The sequence below is a fragment of the Esox lucius genome, chromosome 7 (genome assembly GCF_011004845.1).
Source record: "Esox lucius isolate fEsoLuc1 chromosome 7, fEsoLuc1.pri, whole genome shotgun sequence".
Classification (NCBI taxonomy): Eukaryota; Metazoa; Chordata; class Actinopteri; order Esociformes; family Esocidae; genus Esox; species Esox lucius.
Genome location: NC_047575.1, coordinates 22,446,267 through 22,453,543, shown reverse-complemented (window position 1 = coordinate 22,453,543; position 7,277 = coordinate 22,446,267).

Genomic DNA, 7,277 nt, shown 5'->3' with positions numbered 1-7,277 from the left:
GATGTTATCATACCACTCTCTCCTCCTACTACCTCATTCCCTTCTCTCCTAGCCTATATGTTTTGTGATGTTATCTTTCCACTCTCTCCTCCTACTACCTCATTCCCTTCTCTCCTAGCTTCTATGTCTTGTGATGTTATCTTTCCACTCTCTCCTCCTACTACCTAATTCCCTTCTCTCCTAGTCTCTATGTTTTGTGATGTTATCTTTCCACTCTCTTCTCACTCACTCACTGCTGTTCCCTGAAGCTGTTTCGGGATAAACAGCTCATTGTTTTTGTCCTTGTGCTGGTTTCAAACACAGCATGACAACCCAGTGTTTAGCCATTTCCTTTACAGAGCCTTTTGAAAGGAGGACAGGTCAGAAGCAGGCCAATGCTGACTTAAAGACAATTCATCCTCTCCCACTCAGGCTGTCAATGTCCATTCTCATATCAGAACTGAACAATACTGAGCTCTGTAAGCGCGTGATTTGTATGGATCTATGCTCTATGCATGATTAATCTTCTTACTGTAAGTTAAATCAACAAAACACCCTCCTGCTCATAGGCGAGACGTAGCATAATGAAACATCTGAGCACGCGAACACAAAATGGTGTGCAGCTTTTATTTTATTCTATTACTAACGCAGGCAAGCAGACAGCACGGCTCAGGCAGGGCCCTGACAAGATTAAACAAGTCCTCCTTTCAGCTTAATCTCTTCACACAAGTTGTGTCTCCTTCCGTCTTTATTTTCAGTCTGATCCTGCACCTGCCAGGCTGTTACACAAATCAAGGAGGAACGCCTTGCAGATGGGTTGATGAAAGCACTTCTCTTGGCATGGTGGGGGTTGGGGGGCGGGGGCTGCGTGATTGAGGAGAAGACATGTTGCTCCTCATGAGCCTCTAATATTGATGTGCCCTTTTGGCTCTGCCGGGGGTGACCTTAAAAATCTGAAATTCTCGACAAGAGGCACAGCCAGTCTCAGCACTGATCAATCTCAATCCTCCGCTCCCCTAAGCTCCCCCTCTGCGCCATTCACATGCAGACGCTTCCCAAATAATACAGTTTGTGGGTAAAGCTAGTGACGTGTCATCAATAACAGCTTATAGCAGCTGACATGGATTCAGGTTAGAAAATCTTCTTTTAGCTTGTTGGGATATTGACTACAGTAGCTAGGCTGAATTGCCAAATAGTATTGTAAAATGTTTGTGTGAAGGTATATCACCATATTAAACAAGAAAAATGTGGAGCACCGAATGTCCACAGCAGTTTTATCAAACCAGGCCACTCCTGAGATCAACTTTCAATAAGCATCTGACATTGCAATTTGAAACACATAGGAACGAGCAGGCTGGAGAATATTTTGGGAAATAGAATCTCTTTCAGGCCATTTCTCTCAAGAAAGTAGGCAATGAAACCCTTTATCTACTACGTGCCCAAGAATAATGATCTTTTCTCTCCCTGGCCTTGCGTTGTTACTCGATAATTACCATGGTCCCTGGAGGATTCTCATTAGGGTGTTGACCTTGAGGAGCCTCATGCACCATTGACATCTTAACTAAAGACCGGAACACTCCTCATTCCATTCCACAACGCGCAGCACAGGCAGGGACACTCCTATCCCATAGTCCGCTGTGAGCCAACTGGAGCGGAAAAGCTAGTGGAAGTTCAGGAAGTGAGGATAAAAAGAAAAATGCGATGAGGTGCTTCAAGGGCAAAATGTCTTCACGACCAAACCTTGCCCCTTTGGTCATTCCCCTCATCTCCCTCACAGCCTATTACTTCAACCTCCACCTCCGTCCCTTCAGCCTGACTGTCCTGGGTGTCCAAAGGAAATGGCGCTGCAGAGTGACTTCCTCTCTCTTCCTCCGCTGTCCAGCTGACCCACCTGGGGCCCAGACTAGTGGTCCTCTGCTTTGCAACACATTGGACTGTCCTCTCTCATGTGTCTTAACCCTGGCGCCACTCAAAAGCCATCCGATGAGTGCCACAAACGTGGAGACGTGGAGCTATACATTTCATGCATTTCCATGTGTCCCACTAGCACCTTCCCAATGCCATCACCCCCACCCGTTCTGTTGTTGTCTTGGCAGGGAGGAACACGACACGAGAAATTCTTCTCCAAGTGAGACTGCCCTTTGACCTTTCATTATACATTCAGGAAAAGAGCAAGTTCTTCTCCAGGTGAGACTGCCTTTTGACCTTTCATTATACATTCAGGAAAAGAGCAAGTTCTTCTACAGGTGAGACTGCCTTTTGACCTTTCATTATAAATACAGGAAAAGAGCAAGTTCTTCTCCAGGTGAGACTGCATTTTGACCTTTCATTATACATTCAGGAAAAGAGTAAGTTCTTCTCCAGTTGAGACTGCCTTTTGACCTTTCATTATACATTCAGGAAAAGAGCAAGTTCTTCTCCAGGTGAGACTGCCTTTTGACCTTTCATTATACATTCAGGAAAAGAGCAAGTTCTTCTCCAGTTGAGATTGCCTTTTGACCTTTCCTTATACATTCAGGAAAAGAGCAAGTTCTTCACCAGGTGAGACTGCCTTTTGACCTTTCATTATACATTCAGGAAAAGAGCAAATTCTTCTCCAGGTGAGTCTGCCTTTCGACCTTTCATTATACATTCAGGAAAAGAGCAAGTTCTTCTCCAGGTGAGTCTGCCTTTCGACCTTTCATTATACATTCAGGAAAAGAGCAAGTTCTTCTCCAGGTGAGACTGCCTTTTGACCTTTCATTATACATTCAGGAAAAGAGCAAGTTCTTCTCCAGGTGAGACTGCCTTTTGACCTTTCATTATACATTCAGGAAAAGAGCATTTTTTTCTCACCGTCCACTTAGAGGAGTCACTCCTTGTCTGCTCCAGCTGCTTTTTGAGTCTGTGACTTAGTGTGCGCCTGGAGTGGGCGTGTATGGGGTCTCTGCTGTCACAGTGTGGAGCGTCAGGCTGTGGAGGCGGTGGCTGTGTCCATGGCCACCAGGTGTCCTACAGGCTGACAGCAGACAGACCTGCTATTTGTTGGCTGTAACTCCTCTCTGCTGAGAAAGATGTCAGCCAAAACTCAGCATCACAACCGCTGGGCCCATCACCGGACAGCATCAACCCCACCTCCCTGCCCTTTCGGATGTCCTCCACTTATAATGCAATAAATATAATGGCTATGGTCCTTTAGAAAGAAAACTGGTGCATTTTACAACACAGATGCAATAAATAAACAACGAACGTAATACAGTTAGCATACCATATCCCTGGTGAATTCAAATTACAGAGACCAATGTACTCACCAGTAATATTATTTCATAATCCTATTGAACCGTGTGTATAGTCTGTTCAGTCAGTGCTGTGGTGACTTACTAAAGACCATACAGTTTTCTGTGGTTCATAGCAACAAACGACACAGAAAACAGTCAGACAATTACTCATTAGAACCAGCGGAGTAATCATTCATGCACAAGCTCATATAGTTGAAAGGAAATGGTACTGTATGGATGTATTCTGCAGAAAGACTCACTGAGAAGAGATGTGGTACGATACTGACAGTCTAGATTGAATGTGGTTAGCTAAAAGCCTTGCTGCCTGCCTGCTTTTGAAGAGTGTGTGCGCCATGGTTGTTGGGGTAATTGACAGAGCCTGAGCTGAGGCAAGGCTATATATGTCATAGCAATAAAATATTTGGAGACCCTGTTTATGTACACCCCCTCCCGTCCCCTGTAGCTTCTACAAAGCCTCTTTTCTGCAGCTTTTCCTAATTTACACTGAGCCAGAAGAATGGGTAATTGCTGTCCAGAAAACAGGTTTATTTTGCTATCCTATTAAAACATACATGGTGACAATGACAATGCTCCTTTGCTGAAGACAGCTGAGCACGGAGGCAGCACTAATGCTGCAGGATTCACACATCTCAATACGACGACGCAACACAGGGGTGGGACTCTCAAAATTAGAACTGGGATCACATCCGTGGCACAACAAACAGCACTTTGTTATTGGAGGGAATTGGGAGCCATACCCCCTTGTGCTCTGGAGTCCTAATTTCCTCCCGGACCCATAGTAACGAACCCCTTTGTCAGTAATGGAGGCTTTGTAGATATTTACACGCCAGGGGAAATATCATTTATTTTTTTATTATCCCAAACAATGGGGCTCATGCTGAGTCTTAAATGGGTCACAAATGGATTATCATTTTTTGTTTGTTTGTTTTTTGACGCTACTTTCATTCTCTATTTTTAAATGGACGAAAACTGCGTTTTATTCGAATGTTATGTATGACAGAAGATGTGACATTCTTTTTCATTTTTTAAATTATATCCTAGGAAAGTCTATAGATGTCATATGTCAAACTAAAGAGGCTGCCAATCCCAAACCATTCATGTGCATACTGTGTGAAAATCTGGATATTGATAGAGCATTATATAGCCTTGCTTATGCTGATAATTAGTTCAAAACATCAATACTCTGCCATTCCCCCTCTAACATAATGATCAAAATATCCAACTTAACATTGTTTGGTTCATTAACATGCGAGTAATAATGACTGTGTTGACTGTGTCATTTTAGAAATATTAGGCGTTATGCTTTCGGTTAGGCACACACTGAGGGATTCATTAATGAATAATGAAAGCAACAAGACTTAGAACACCACTAACAGAACACTAGACATTAAGGTGCTCTGTCATCCTGAGTAGTTCTACAGCACTCCCAGGCCCACTGTGTGTAATTAGCTAGGCTGTCGCCACATCTCTGGGAATGAAAGGGCACGTCACGACCCCAGGGTCACACAGGATCAAAGTTCACGGTGGGGTCAACAGGAAAACCGGTGAGCACACATCAACATGCACACACACGCTCACGCACACTCAGGCATGCACACACTCAAGCAGTCAAGCACACACAAATGCAAACATGTAAACACACAGGCACACCCACACACACACACAGAAACATTCTAAAGCAAAAAACAAATGTACTAATTCCTAGTAATCTGGTGACCCTTATTTCCCATTTAAATGTATTTATAAGCCTTAAGTGTCCCAGTAAAATAGATAAAGCAAATACACTGGTGTAATGAAACTAAGAATGGCTGCCCCCTCTGTTTTCACATTACTGTAAGGTTGAAGGGTGAATATGGGCCTTAGGAAAGGGGCAACAAGATGGTGACAGGGCGACTGTGAGTGACATTTCAGAAGGAAAGTACATGGAGGGTGCCACCCATGTGCCCTGTAGCATGTCAGTGAATGAAGGCAATGTCAGCCTGATCTTAGCTCCGAAAACTGCTCATGAACACCCCCATCCTCAGTGACACACACAAATCTACACTCATGATTGGTTGTTCGCATGCTTTTGCACGCACGCACACGTCCTCATGGACACATCACAGACACACGTGACTGTCAACATGGTTTCACCTCAAATGGCAGTTAACAAGACACTCCACCTCACAGATGTGTTTGCACCATTCTTGCTCCAAGGCGTGTTCAGCTGCAGGAGGTTTTAGTGAAATGCATTCAGTTGTCTCATCGTCTGACATGGGAATGGCTCAGTCATGAGCCACATACCACGTCACAAACCAAACACATTCTGACATTCCTATAACCCTAGGACCTAGGTGAAATTAGGGACATCACTGGCTTCTGAACACAATGAGGACATCAGAAGGTCAAGTTGTCCTTGTGTGTCACAACCAAGAGCAGAAATGTCTTGGTAGAACTAGAAAGTCAGAACACTATGTTCTGACCTCTGTTACACGTTACTCATAAGTGTAACAGAGGTCAGATACAGATGTCCGGCGTCAAAGCGACAGTGAAGGAAATGTTCTCAGTCATCACAAAACAATCTCTCCGCCCTGTTTGCTATATCACCCATCCTTCATTTCATCCCTCTCCCTACCTTCACTTTTATGGTTTCCCTTGCTCTGTACATCCACTCTTCACATTTTCCATTCCCTCCATCCCTCCATCCCTGCCCCCTCTTCGACATGCTGACGAGGCAACTGTGAGGAAGCCGTGTAATAAAGGGAAGAGCTAATGAAAGGTTGCAAGGAGTCAGCGTGCTCACATAGCTTCACCGGCCAAGGGGATGCGAGGTCAGCCATTCCAGGGGGACAAACTTTTTCACTTTTTGACTAGAGGGCATCAAACGTTCAAAAGGTCACAAGTAAGGGTGCAGGGTCATAATCCCTGGGTTCAGAATCCAAGTGCCCTGTGGGTCAGAGGTCAGAGAAGGAATGTTGGCTATTGGAGAGGCTGGGAGTTGGGTCAAAGGTCTGGTCTCCACCCTCTGTTTGGATGGATGATCGAAGGTACACACAAATGCATGAACTGAATGAACATTTGATTTTCCTTGTTTTACCTCAGTCTCCAGACTTACCAACATCACCATTTGGGACATCAGCATGTGACACAATTAATTTGTAATTCTGATGAAATATTGCGTTTATGTAAAATAGACAGTTTTAATGCAATATTAGATTTGATTAGTATCACTACATCCTGTATCACTACTACCTGAGAACAGGGCAAAACATTATTTATCCACTTTAAATTGCAGCAAAAATCAAACCTGAGATTAAACATTGTTGTAATGTTTCCTGTTAGATTGACAAACAGTTAGGGCTCTTTGATTTCAAACAAAAAACTCTCTTGATAAAAAAATAATAATCTACCTCAAAATCATAACCATCAAACTGCAAGTGACAAAATGTGAATCACATCAGTGATAGTGAGAATAGAATATTACCAAAAAATAAGACATTCTTACTATTTTCTCCTGTGTTTTATATATTCAGAGTAGCTAGAAATTTGAACAGTTCAGATCTGTTGAAAACTAATAGGACGACCACTGCCATCTTGAGGAGAAAAGTAAGAAAAAGACAACAACATGATGTTTGTTGAAGGGATAGATCTCCCAGTAGAGGGCACTGCAATGCCGTCTAACCAGTCCAATAAAAAATGACTTCAACTTAGTAACAGCGTTTCTAAATATATCCCTTTAAGAAATCATAATGATAAATGCACAAGTTAAGAGTGTGTAAGCCAAGTCACTTAGACTGGGGTAAAACAGTGTTGATTGTCACAGTGTCTATATTCAAATTCCAGGGTGGGTTTTGTAATAACGTCAGGATAAAAATGAGTAATAATATTAAAAAATATATATTTTAGTAATACATTTTTTGACTAACATTAGGTCAACAATAATAATTTACTTATCTACAGGAATTCATTATTTTAATAAACAATTAGAGCTCTTCAACAGAATAACAAGAAAAACACAATGTATTTATACAATCACCATTG